This window comes from Pseudopipra pipra, chromosome 5 (assembly GCF_036250125.1).
Source record: "Pseudopipra pipra isolate bDixPip1 chromosome 5, bDixPip1.hap1, whole genome shotgun sequence".
Taxonomy (NCBI): domain Eukaryota; kingdom Metazoa; phylum Chordata; class Aves; order Passeriformes; family Pipridae; genus Pseudopipra; species Pseudopipra pipra.
Window position 1 is genome coordinate 4,162,764 of NC_087553.1, and position 12,156 is coordinate 4,174,919.

Genomic DNA, 12,156 nt, shown 5'->3' on the forward strand with positions numbered 1-12,156 from the left:
AAGGATCTTCACTTTCTGAATTAAAAATTAAAGTGTAAAAAAAAAGGTATCAACAGGACAGTCAATTCAAAAAAGGCTGAAAAATATTGGATCAATATTTGTCCCAAGTCCAAGTCCAGCCATTTCCAGAGGGAGTGGAGTGCTGGATGTGGGATCCCTGTGATTCAGCCTGGTGGGACCTAGAGCGTGATCAGCACTTGCCCATCAGCTGACAGCAAACTGGGAACATTTGCTGGAGAACTGATGAAGGTTTGAGGAAAATGGGCAGAAAGACCAATTGTAAAGCATCTAAACCATAGTTAGGCACCACAGCTTTGAAACAGAGGTTCTAGAAATAGAAGATACCAAAGCAAAATAGGTTATTTTTAAATTGCCTTTCTTTTCTCATAGTCTAAAACTCAGCTCTGCTGTTTAAGCTGAGACACACTGGAACTGTGTGGCCAGTGTGACAGGCTGGTAACTTATCAGAAAACAGTGTTTTGGGTAGACTTGCCGTCTTTGGAAACCGTGCTTAAAAAGCAAATGCTTAAAAAGCAAATGGTGCCTTCCTGTTTTTGTTGTGAATTCCAAATGTTTATTTCAAACATGTCACCATTTTGAGGGAAACTTCCTCTTCTTTAGAAGTCATGGTCAGAAAAAGAGCACAAGCAAATCATTTCCCCCCCACATGTAAAGCCTTAAGAGTTTTCTCTAACCCAGCTTTTGGAGAGGGGATGGGGGGAAGAGCTCTGAAAAGAAAAGTTTTGGGTCAACTCAAAACAAAATTAGGAGTTAGTTGGCTGGACCTGGCCACCAAGCCAAGCCCCAAGGCCCACTAGTCCTGTGACTCTGCTCCTGGAGGAGCAGCACCTCGGGCCTCTGGAGACCTTTCTGCCATGGCAAAGCCAAGGTTGGTTTTTGGGGCAGGCTATCTATGGACTGTGAGTCCCTAAACTGTATGAAATGAGACAGTAACACTTGTGAGAATGCTTGTGATCACACAGGCCGTGAGAACGGCTTTGGAATGGGCGCTGGAATGGGCTGCCCAGGGAGATGGTGGAGTCGCCGTCCCTGGAGCTGCTCAAGAAGAGACTGGACGTGGCACTCAGTGCCGTGGTCTGGTAGACGAGGTGGTGTTGGGTCACAGGTTGGACTCGATGATCTCAGACGTCTTTTCCAACCTTGTCGATTCTCCCGATTCTGCGCGAACGCTTGCGATCACACCGGCTGCTCCACCCCAGCGAAGAGCCCTTCACCCCTCCCCGGGCCCCGGGGGCGGTCCTGGGCGATCCTGGGCTGTCCGGGGCGGTGCCGGAGAGTGCGGGGCGGGGCGGTGTCGGAGCGGGGCGGTGTCGGAGCGGCGCGGGCGGGACGGTGGCGGGCGCTGCCCGGAGCCGGCGGAGGCGCGGCCCCCCCGGAGCGTTCTGTGGGGTCTGTGCGCAGGTAAGGGGCTCTCCGGGGGGTTCCCGGGACCGAGCGACAACTTGGCGTCCCGGCGGGATGAGCTCCCGCCGTGCCCTGCCCCTCCCCTGCTCCTCCTCTCCAGCCGCCATGGCCCGGGTCCCACCGGGAGCGGGGACCGGGAGCCGCCCCGAGCCCGGCGGGACGGGCACGGCCGCGGGGGCCGAAAGCCAGCCGGCCCTCCGTCCTCAACCTCCGTGAGGAGGAGGGAAGGAGAAGCGTTTTCGGCACTCCCGACCTTCTGTGCCTTATTTATGTGCTGGAAGTGACACAACTTTTAGGGAAGTTTTGGGAAGAGGTGGGCAGGCTCCGGCTTTAGTCTTTTCAGGCGCTAGTGCTGTTAAACTGCGGTTAAAGAGTTTTATCTAGAACTAGCAAATGTGTTTTGATTTAAGGCCTGGGGTTCTTACATCCTGTAATTATTTTCTTTTCCCTAGGTCTGTTTCTGTTAGATTTGTAAATTTCGGAAAGCTGGAATAGCTGTGGTAGCTCACACTCTGGCTGACGTGCAGCTGCGGCTCTAAAAAGTTGCTTTGCACCTATCTAGTCGTTTCTGTGGGGGGAGAGCGAGCTTTTGGTGTTGAACGCTGTAGTGTAACACGTGTGCGCTCTCTGGTGCGAGTGCAGAAACACCGAGGAAGTGTTTCGGGCTCGGGCTTGGCTGTGCCTGAGCCTTCAGAGACTCTACTGGCTCCTTGTTCTGGTCCGAGCACAGATACTACCACCAGCACCATGTGTGAGCTCTGGCGTGTATTGCAGTGGCAGCACATTGAGCAATACGAGTGTCGCCGCATTCCAAAAAGTAAACAGCAAAAATGGGTCACACAGTGAGGATATTCTCCGGGCTTACACGATCGAGCACCCGAGAGGAAGAAGTTACAGTGTGTTAACTCCGGATTTATTGCCTCTATTAAAGGTAGTAGCTATAGCTGGAGGATTTACTTTTGTGAAGGACATAAGTAGAGGTTTCAGTAAAACCAGAGGCAGCATGGCAGCTTGGTTTCAGAGGCATTCTGGAAAGGAGAACAGCTGAAATCTGCTTAAACTCTCTTTTCCAAAGGCAGCAAAGATTTTGGCCTCTTCACTTCTTTACATCAGTAAAAAATTAGAAGCCAGAGTGCTCCTTAGTTTAGCTTAGTACCTGTCCCAGGGGAGTTTTGGCAACAGGATTTAGCCCAGTTCTTTGAAAAGCTGTATCAGAGAGATCAGCTCCTAGAAGTGAAAATGCCAGTCAGTGGCGTGTTGCTAAATTAAGATCCGTGTTCGTGTGTCAAGAGTGTGAAGTTGATGTTTGTGTCCTCCCCGAAGGCAGTGGGAGCTCCACCTGTTTGCCTGGCTGTGGAGTGGGGTCCTTGGGAGTGGGATCCCTCTTCAGCATCTCCTGCCTTTGAGCAAGGTGCCCTGGGATTTGATCCATTTGTGGGATCTGGGTTTAAGAGTTCTGCTGAGGAATATTTAAGCTGATGTGTCCTGTGCATGTGTGTCTGCAGCAGATCCATGCTCTGGAAAAATATTGGTGAGTAAGGTTTCTGCTTGTCCCTGCCACGCAGGGTGGAGCGCCTAGAAACCAGGGATGTCACAGGGGCAGGGAACCGTGCTGAATATCATCTTTTTTTCCCTACTTGGAGGCAAGTCCTGTTCCTGTTTGGAGTTGTGCTGCCTGCGCAGTGTGAAACACCTCAGGAAGGAGTGGGGTGCTGATGTAAATGTCTGTGGGGGTGTGTGGGGAGGCTTTGCCTGTGACCTGTGGCAACAATGTGAGGATAATTGTTAACATTCCTGAAATTACAGCCATTCCCAGGAGACTGAGGTTCGCAGGTGGTGCTGCCAGCCTGTCTGGTCCCATTGCTCACCGGTGATCAGCAGGACACATTCTGGTCGCTGCTCAGTGCTCAGGTCAGGGTGGCCTGACAGGCAGTGCTACGTATGAAGAGGTGCATGGGGTGCAGTGCCCTTCAGGAGGTTTTGTGTCTCTTGGATCTATCCAAGTGGGGTTTTTCTGATGTTTCTCTTTCATCGCTTCAAGGAACACTTTCAATGAAGTGGAAATCCTTCCCCTGCAGAGGTTTAAAACCAACCAAGGTTTATTCATTTTCTTGACAGGGGTGTGATTGCATAAAAATAGACCTTGGGCTTACTCAGGACTGAGTAGTGTTGCTGTAAACTCATTTGAATAACTGACTAATTTTCTTTGTTGTGCTTTGCATTGTGTGTTTTCTGTGGAGAGGTGACCAGATGCCAAATCCCGTACAGATGTTCCAAAAATGTATCCCTGGCTTCTGGGATGGCACAAGAGGAGTGCAAAATAAACCCTAAATGTCTCTGACTGGGAAGTCCACTGGTTTACAGAGAAAGTAAAAGCTCAAATATTAGGCAGGATTTAGGGAGGTAATAGAGCATCCTGGATCTTCCTGTGTTGTTAGAGGTGGTCAGGAAAGCCCCCTTCCCACTGCTGAATTTGCATGCCCTTTCTTAAGGAGGTGCTGGTAACCTCTGCCTCAACTTGTGCATGGTGATGCACAGGTTAGGTTAGTGTACCTGAGACAGCTTCTTCTCATTCTTGCCTTGGCTATTTTCAGGCTTCAAAGCAAAACTGAAGTGATATCGCTGCTTTAAAGCTGTACAATTATGATCTGACCTATTTCTGTCTGGCCAAACCACATCTGTAAACTTAGAGATGCAAGGAATGGGTTTATTGAGAAGTTCAAGCAGGTTTTGTTGTGTTCACTCCTCATTTGGGGTGTGTGCCCACAGCTGTGCATTAACAACATCTAAAACCACTTAATACCCTCATAAATAAAACCACTTAGTACCTTCCTGTACTTAGGCTGAACAGTGAGCCCCTTCCCCCATTTGTAATTGTGAGATCCCATTAGTGACTTTGCTCTTGGATCCAGCCCAGGAGAGGTGAACTATGTTGTGCTGCTCTTTATGCCCAGATGTTTATTTAGCATTTAGTACAAATTCTCACCCTGTCCTGCTGTGCTGTAAATTTGTTGGGTGTCCAGAGCCTACATGATGTAATTGCAGTGTCTCCTGAGCAGAGGGCCTGTGCCTGGACTTCCTTCTTGGTCAGGCTTTGCATTTGCGCTGCTTTTTTAGTTTGAGTAGGGCTAGGTATCAACCTTCCCTGTGTCTTGGTAGGAAAGTGACTCTTGGTGCTGAAAATCTGCGTGCTGACAGGCGACCTGTGAATGGGGAAAGGATGGTTGTTCAATGACAGCTGCAGAAATAGCTCTTTGGAGTTGTCTGGTTTGCAGCCATTAACCTTTGCATCACGTAGGAAAGGCTCCAGTGCTATTACTGAGAGATCACATCTCTTGCCCAGTGTTTGGAAAAGCCAGCATCTAGTTTGTGTTCAGGTAAGGGTACTCCCTTTTCCTTTGCTCTGCATCATTGACCAGTGCAGGCTGTGTCAAAGAGCAGGACGGGGGCCACTTCAGCAGCTTCTGGCTTGTGGTGTTGAAGGGAAGATAAAAGTAACAAGTGTGACTTTAAGGAGCCATTTGCATACATTTTGATAATAATCACTCTTCCAGTAGGCACCGTGTCCTAGCTCTGGCATGAATAAAATCTCCTCCGCCAATGGCACCTGCAAGCAGAAGGCTCCCAGATCAAGTTTGGTTTGTATTTGCATCTCTCTTTATAGGCTTTTTCCTATATATTAGTGAAAAATCTGAAGGCTGAGACTTGAGCGGGCTGTTGCAGCATCTGAGCTCTGAAGTGGAGAATTTCTGTGCTGCCAGACAGCTGCCTAATTGTGTCTCACATGGCAAAAACCTGATAACCACTGGCATGAATCAGCACATTTTAAATCAAACAGTTCTGGTGGCTCCAAATGTGATGGATTTGGGAGAACAACTTTTCTTTCTTGCTGTGTAATAGACATGTCAAAATAGGGGGCAGTGGTAATGGTCTGGTCTTGCATAGACTAACCCAGGCCATGGGGAGTATTAAATGGGAAAAAGAACACACAGACCCTTTGGAGCTTGGTCTCCATGTTTTTGGACATTGTGAGGTTGGCAGTAGAAGGTGTCTGTAGGATCAAGTTAAAGTTCTGCAGAGCATAATGCTGATAATTAATATCTGTCTTGAAGAGCAGGTGAGAAAGCCATCTTTGTTGTAAAAACACCCCGAGCTGCTCCTGTGTTTCTGAAAATAATTATCTCATGTGGTTGTAGCACTTGTGATCTTGGGTTCTGTCTCCTTACACTGTTGTAAAAATCCCTCTTGCCATATGGAAACTGCCAGAGTCTGTTCTCTGCTAGTCTTGGATCAGGTAGGGAGGTGGTTTGATGTCTGTGCTTCCCATGGTGCTCATGCTTTTTGCTCTCCTTCCTGCACTGGAAACATCTCTGATCAACTTTTATTAAGTGGGAGGTGAGTTCAGGTGCTGGCTTTGTTGTAGTATCCCCCGTCCTGCTTCCAAACCAGGATTAAGCAAAGGAAAATATTTCTTTACTCTTAATTTAAGTCTCTGGGAAGTTGGTTTTGCTTCAGAGCAGACTTGAAAAGGCTTGTCAGTTGGACCTTGGAGCCACCAGCATTTTTTTTCTCCTCCACTTAACCGAAGCTGGTTTCATTTGTGACAGCACTTTTAATTTGTTATGTTTGCAAAGGAAACATTGGGGAAGGTTCAGAAATGCATATTTATGTTTCTTGGCTAAGCTGAAATTGGCTCTAAGAACTTGGGTTTGGAAGTTTTAGAAAGAAAGGTTGGATTTTTTTTTTATATATTGCATGTTTTTTGGTTTTTTTCTTCTTGTGCAAAAAGAGGTTAGAATGGCTTACCTTGGTCTACACCTTCCCTTGGATGTGAAACATGTAACTAAAAGGTCCTAACTAGGAATATGAGCGTTTCTACGCTCACCCTGGAGGAATGGAAGCAGTATTGAAGATGTGGTTGCACAGACAGATGGGTGTTATATGAAGCAGTAGCAGTCTGTCATAGGTGCAAACACTTCTGCAGCAACAGCATTTTGCTCTCCCTCCACTTGTAGTATGACTTGAGAGTGTCCTTTTGGTGAGCAGTCCTAGGGCTGTGAATGCAGTGTGGAGACGAGAAGATCTGAGATTTGTTGTCAGGGTGGCACCAGTAAACTTCCTGCAGCTCAGTGAGAGAGATAATTCTGCAGGGTTCTGGCTCCATTGTTGGGACTGGGTCTAAGGTGAATTTAAGAAAAATGTTCTGGTTGAACAGGCCTTCCTTTCTTGTTTTATCCAAGGGGAAATACCTGCTCAGAGCCTGATCTGTTCTTCTCATTAACTGAGACCTATATCCGTAACGATTTGCAGGTCCTTATCTGTGTGTCACAGAGTTTCCCAGGTTGATATCTCAGGTTTCAGGCTCTTAAAATCTGCAGATGCAGAAGTGTTTGATCATAAAGGGTCGATGAGGTGAGGTCTCTCTGCATCATTTGGGGCATCGTGGGATAATCAGCTGCCAAGGACCAGCCTTGCTCAGCTCACACAGGCTCGTGGGCTGCTCTTGGAAGGATGGGGAAGTGCAGGATTGTTTGACCAAGGCTATAATGCCTGAGGAGGGTGGAGAGGAGGCACTGGTGACCTGAAAGGCCTGTCAGGGATGAGATAACCTGCTTGGAGGGAGAGTGGAACATCTTGCACCCCAGCATGATGATTGCAAGAGTGGAGTCCCACCATGTCTCCAGAGAGCTTTGTGTTGGAGCCAAACCACAGCGCGGCCTCGGGAGAGGGCCTCCTTTTGTGCAGTGGTAGCTGGGAATGTTTTTCCTTTTGGACCTAGTTGGAAGTCTATGGGGTTATATTTACCTCTGTGGGATATATTTACCTCCTTACTTGCAGAAGCACTAAAGCAGGACCTGAAGTTCAAGTCTGCCTCCTGCAAGGAGCCTCCGTGCCATTGTCTCCATCTGAAGTCTGTTTCCAATTTCTCCAGTACCTCGTGGTGCTTGAAACTCCCCCTTCCTTCCCCGCTCTTCCAAGGAATTTTGCAAAGAAATCAATAGCTGTCTAGTTATGACAGCAAAATGAGTGAGAAAGGCTGTAACGTCTCCATAGCTACCTAAAAAGTACTTGTGAAATGCCTGTGGAAGAGAGTGCCCTGGAATTATCCCATGCATTCCTTGCATGCAGACTGGAAATCGTTTGCATTAGTTAAGTAATCTCTGCACGCCTGTCCGGTGAGCAATGTTTGGTTACTGCAATAAATTTTGATTCCTCAACCCCTGTGAAGCTGAAAAAAAATGGATTTGTTTTACATAGAAAACTAACTGACCTGAACTCTCAGTGGATGAGCTGGTTGTGAGCAGCCCAGCTTAATCCAACTTGTTTTTCTCCTTGTATTTCATGTAGCATCTGAAAAGAGACAGCTTGTGGCAAATTAGCCAGGGTGAGACTACAAAAAGATTGAATTATTCCTGTTTGAACAGCTCCCAGCATGTGAGCACTTACTGCTTGGCTTGTACATCATCTGTATCTTGAGCTGGCTTGTCAGAGCTGCCGTGGCTGAGGTGAAAGTAAATAACCTCCAACTGGAAATCTTGCCTTTGCTGTAAATGAGAATTTATTCATTCATCAGTGAAAATACCATGAACAAAAAAGGTGGTTGCTGTGTGTTTGAGTTCCTTGCAACAGTGGCTCTCTGTGAAGAGAAGCTCTCTGCCATCTGTGCTGTGTTGTGCTAAAAAGTCATTTTGCTCCTGGTGGAACCTGGTGCTGGGGTGGAGATGCAGTTGTCAGGACATCTGCGAGGTGTGTCCATGCCTTGTGCTGCTCCCCTCACTCTGGGCCGTGGCACTGGAATAACAGGAGGCAGAGTTTGGCCTGCCTTGTTTGGGCAGGGCTGAGCTGGTTGTGGGAAGTGCAGAAGGAGCTGGAACAAGAAGCTGTTTCTGGAGGGATTTGCCTTGATACACTGATGTAACTCAGCATCTCTGTCAGAGGAAACTGCAGTTTTGAGAACCTCAATAGTAAAGCTCTTGGAGAGTGTCCGCAGGAAGGACACAAAGGTGGTGAATGAAGGGCCTGAAGGAGCCACATGAGGAGCAGTTGAGGGCACTTGGTGTGTTCAGCTGGAGAAGGGAAGACTGAGGGGAGACTTCACAGCATCTGCAGCTTCTTCATGAGGGGAAGAGGAGGGGCAGGCACTGGTCTCTGCTCTGTGGTGACCAGTGGCAGGACCCGAGGGAACGGCTGGAGCTGTGTCAGGGAAGGTTTAGGTTGCATCTCAGGAAAAGGTTCTTCCTTAGAGGGTGGTTGGGCATTGAACAGGCTCCCCAGGGCAGTGGTCACAGCCCAGGGCTGACAGAGCTCAAGGAGTTTGGAGAATGCTCTCAGGACCTTGGTGGGATTCTTGGGGCTGTACTGTGCAGGGCCAGGAGTTGGACTCAGTGATCTTTGTGGGTCTCTTCCAACCCAGCATATTCTGGGATTAAAGTGAGTAGGGAAGCTACAGCATATGTGGCAATAGTTCAGGATTGGCTACCCAGTTGTTTAGGACAGTGTATCCAGCTGGACTGCTTCTGCTAAATCAGAATTTGGCTGTGATACTGCAGTTAATTCCTCTTCTTACTGAACGTTCTGTATGATTTCCCTGTGTCTGTGGTAATTAGGCCTGGCTTTACTGTTGCACATGGTGAGGAACAGCATTTCCGTTCCTTAGATCCAGCTGTGTTCATATAGCTCCTGCAGAGTGTGCTTTTAGGATCAAACCAGGGGGTCTGTCTCTGTTTTCCTGTGTTAAAAGGAAGAAATTGGGACCCCACTGCCTTTCTGCTTGAGCCTCATTGGGTTTGTTGCCTCCCTTTGCCCTGAGACGTTGAGCCATTTGTGGGTGACATGTTACTTGCTGTAAGCAGAGAGGAATAACAGTGCAGTGCATAAAATACCTGCTGGAGGCAATGAAAGTATCATTTTTTCTAGTGAGGCCTCAGCTTTGCGTTGTCCGACTTGCCATGTTTTTCTGGGAAGACAGAGGTTGATGGGGAGTGAGACCCAAGTGGAATGCCTTTGCTGACATCCCTTTTATCTTGGCAAGCTGTGGGGAGAAGGCTGGTGAAGGGAGGAGGACATCCTGGCACGGAAGGGATGGTGGGGTCTCTGCTGCTGCACTCCTTCGTTGTGAAAGTGAGGGGCAAGGAAACAGTTCCCTGGGGGGTATAAGGGGACTGGACTGGGTTTGTTGGGTGGCGAGAGCTCCTCCAGAGCTGCTGCAGAGCAGGTGGCCCTGCTGGCTTGAGGAGTTAGTGCTGCCACCCTCCAGGTGCATGTCCCTGCCCTCTGTACTGTAGCCGTGCTCCCATGGGAACACAGGGAAATTCAGAGTTATTTGTGGTGTCCTTTCTTTAATCCCTCCTGTCTGGCTTGTGCTGCAAAGCTCTGAGGCAGAGGCTTTCCTCCCGTATCTAGAGCCTCATGCCTGGATCTGGTTGATGTTTATACAGGAGCGTGAGGGCAGCCAGAGGTTCTCTGGGTTCTGATAGAAACCATACATGAAATCAGTCCAGATTAAACTGGTAGTTGTTCCGTGATAAACAGGAGGTTACAGCACAGACTCAACATATTGCATAGCTTTGAGACTGTGAAAAATGAGAAGTGAATCCTCCCCTAAAAGTTGGCTGTCCTTGGATGAGGCTGAGGAGGTTTTGAGACAAGCTAGGACACTGAGCTCGCTGTGTAGGCGTTAGCGGGAAATGAGGCAGATTTGAGGGAGAGGACTGTGGGTATAGGGAGGCAGAGGCGTGTTGGAGATGAAGTAAAGTAGCTAAAAAACCATGGGTCTGCGCAGGGTGAATCTGTGGTTCTGGGCCTGCACGCTCCTCTCTGTGGAGGAGGGAGAGGTCAGGTTGTGTATCCTGCTAATGGGCCAAACTGGAGCTGGCTCACCTCTGTGGTGGGATTCTGCACACCATTCCAATATTCCAGCTTCCTCATGCTCCACAGTGACTGAGCACATGGCAGGGGTGTGGAAAGCAGGGGAAAACAAACTGGACAGGGCAGCCTTTGAGTGGGTGGGCGACAACCCTGTTCTTCCTGCAGAGCCTCTTGTGGGGCTCAGGGAATGCTGGAGGTTGGTTGAGGGCCAGACTCTCAGTGGGAAGCTTGGCATTCCCCAGGGCGGTGGCACAATGTGTTGCTCTGCCCTCATCCCCTTTTCCCAGTTTTGGGGTGAGGGTATGTTGCGCTTCCCATCACGGATGGCATTAAGGGGCCATTGAAGGTTGAGATGATTTTCCCTGGGTGGAGTAAGTCAGCTCGCAGAGGCTTGCTTGGCTGGTGTCTTTGGAGTGGGCACATTTCTCCCATTGAGAACAAAAATGGTACAGAAGTGTGTGCTCTGGGAGGTGCGCTGGGGTCACAGAGCAGGGCAGGCAGGATATGGACCAGTGTCATTTTACAGACCGGTTTACTCTGGGCTTGACCTGTGATGCTCTGGAGGGTTTGCAATGCCACCTGCTTCTCCCTAGGGCTGGGAGTGGAGAGGGATGGATGCTGCCTGGGAGTCTCAAACTGCAGTTCTTTTCCAAGGGAAAGCAGTGCCTGCATGGTCTGGCTGCCTCTCCTGCCCACATGGAGATCATGTTGGTCTGGTGGATGTAAATGGACCTGCAGAGCTGGACCTCCAGATGTCCGAGGAGGGGCAGCTTCCAGGTGGGAATAGTCCTGGTGGTGAGGAAGGAGCTTCTTTAACTCTGTGCTTTTGGGTCTCTCCTTTCCATGGGCTGTATACTCGGCACTTGGATCATATTAACTGCTTGTGTTTGGATTTCCAGAGAAGAAGCTTTCCCTCAGTGCACATCTGTGGAGCTGGATGCAGATGGTGAAGGTTCATGTCCAGCTGTGTGTGCACAGAGGGGGGAGAGGTTATTTTGGCATCTGCAGAGGCAGCTTACTGAAAATAGCCCAAAGCTCATGAACCCAGCAGCAAGAGTAGTTGTCCCAAAAGTCTTTCTTGCTGCATTTTTGGGTGGTTTTTTTCCCTTAAGGGGTATTTGTTTGGAATATGCTCCGTGTCTCAGCATTTGCACAAAAGCCAGTTGTGCTCCTGCTGGAGCTGCTGCTGGGTGGATGGAGCCAGACTGAGCTCTGTTTGTAATGCCACCACTCATTCCCCTGAGGCTGGGATAAGTTGCCTTCCATGTTTTCACTGCTTTCCTGCTATCAGGACTTCTGTCTGGCTCCCTGGAGCGCTTGTGCTGTTCGAGGGCAGACCATGTGCCCTGAGCAGGAGCGACACTTCCAGGAAAGACACTGGCAAGCAAGTGGCACGTGGAGAGGTTGGGATGTCAAAGCAAGGCCCTTCCTGTGGTTTGGGCTGCTGGCTCTGGCTGTGTTTCATGTGTTTGGAAGGGGCAACTCCTCACACACATGTTGTAGCTCTTGCCCATGAGCTGCTTTGTTGTTTCAAGCCCTTTTCCTTCACAGGGCTGGGGCCCTGGGCAGTGCAGAACTGCCTTCGTTTTAGGAAAGCAGAATAAAGCAGCTCAGTGTTAACTTGCTGATCACAGAGCTGATCCTGGCTGCAGGTTATATTATCTGGTGCCCAGAGATGTCCAGATTTTAAAACTGGATTTTCACAACTCAGCCTGTGAACAAGGTTGAGTGTGTGCTTGGCTGTGCTCTCATAACTGTTTGCTGTCATTGACTGCACGGCTGCAATAGTAGGAGGTGGTGTTACATTTCTGGACAAGGCTTTGTACAAGACTTGCTGTCAAAACAGCTTGATAAACTGCCTGC

General features: G+C 49.0%; 1 protein-coding gene and 1 long non-coding RNA gene across 4 annotated transcripts in view; both read left to right on the plus strand.

Moving 5' to 3' along the window:
* The first annotated feature begins 1,330 nt into the window (after positions 1 to 1,330).
* PPFIBP1 (PPFIA binding protein 1) overlaps positions 1,331 to 12,156 on the plus strand; it is a 93,776-nt gene continuing 82,950 nt past the window's right edge. For 2 of the 3 annotated variants that reach the window (XM_064654201.1, XM_064654198.1), the window contains exon 1: positions 1,331 to 1,422. The gene's annotated coding sequence lies outside the window, so the exon portion shown is untranslated. The remainder of the gene's footprint in view (positions 1,423 to 12,156) is intronic. The other variant, XM_064654214.1, reaches the window with a different exon arrangement.
* LOC135414008 (uncharacterized) overlaps positions 4,188 to 12,156 on the plus strand; it is a 220,626-nt gene continuing 212,657 nt past the window's right edge. The window contains exon 1 of the long non-coding RNA XR_010430535.1: positions 4,188 to 8,633. This is a non-coding gene — a long non-coding RNA (uncharacterized LOC135414008). The remainder of the gene's footprint in view (positions 8,634 to 12,156) is intronic.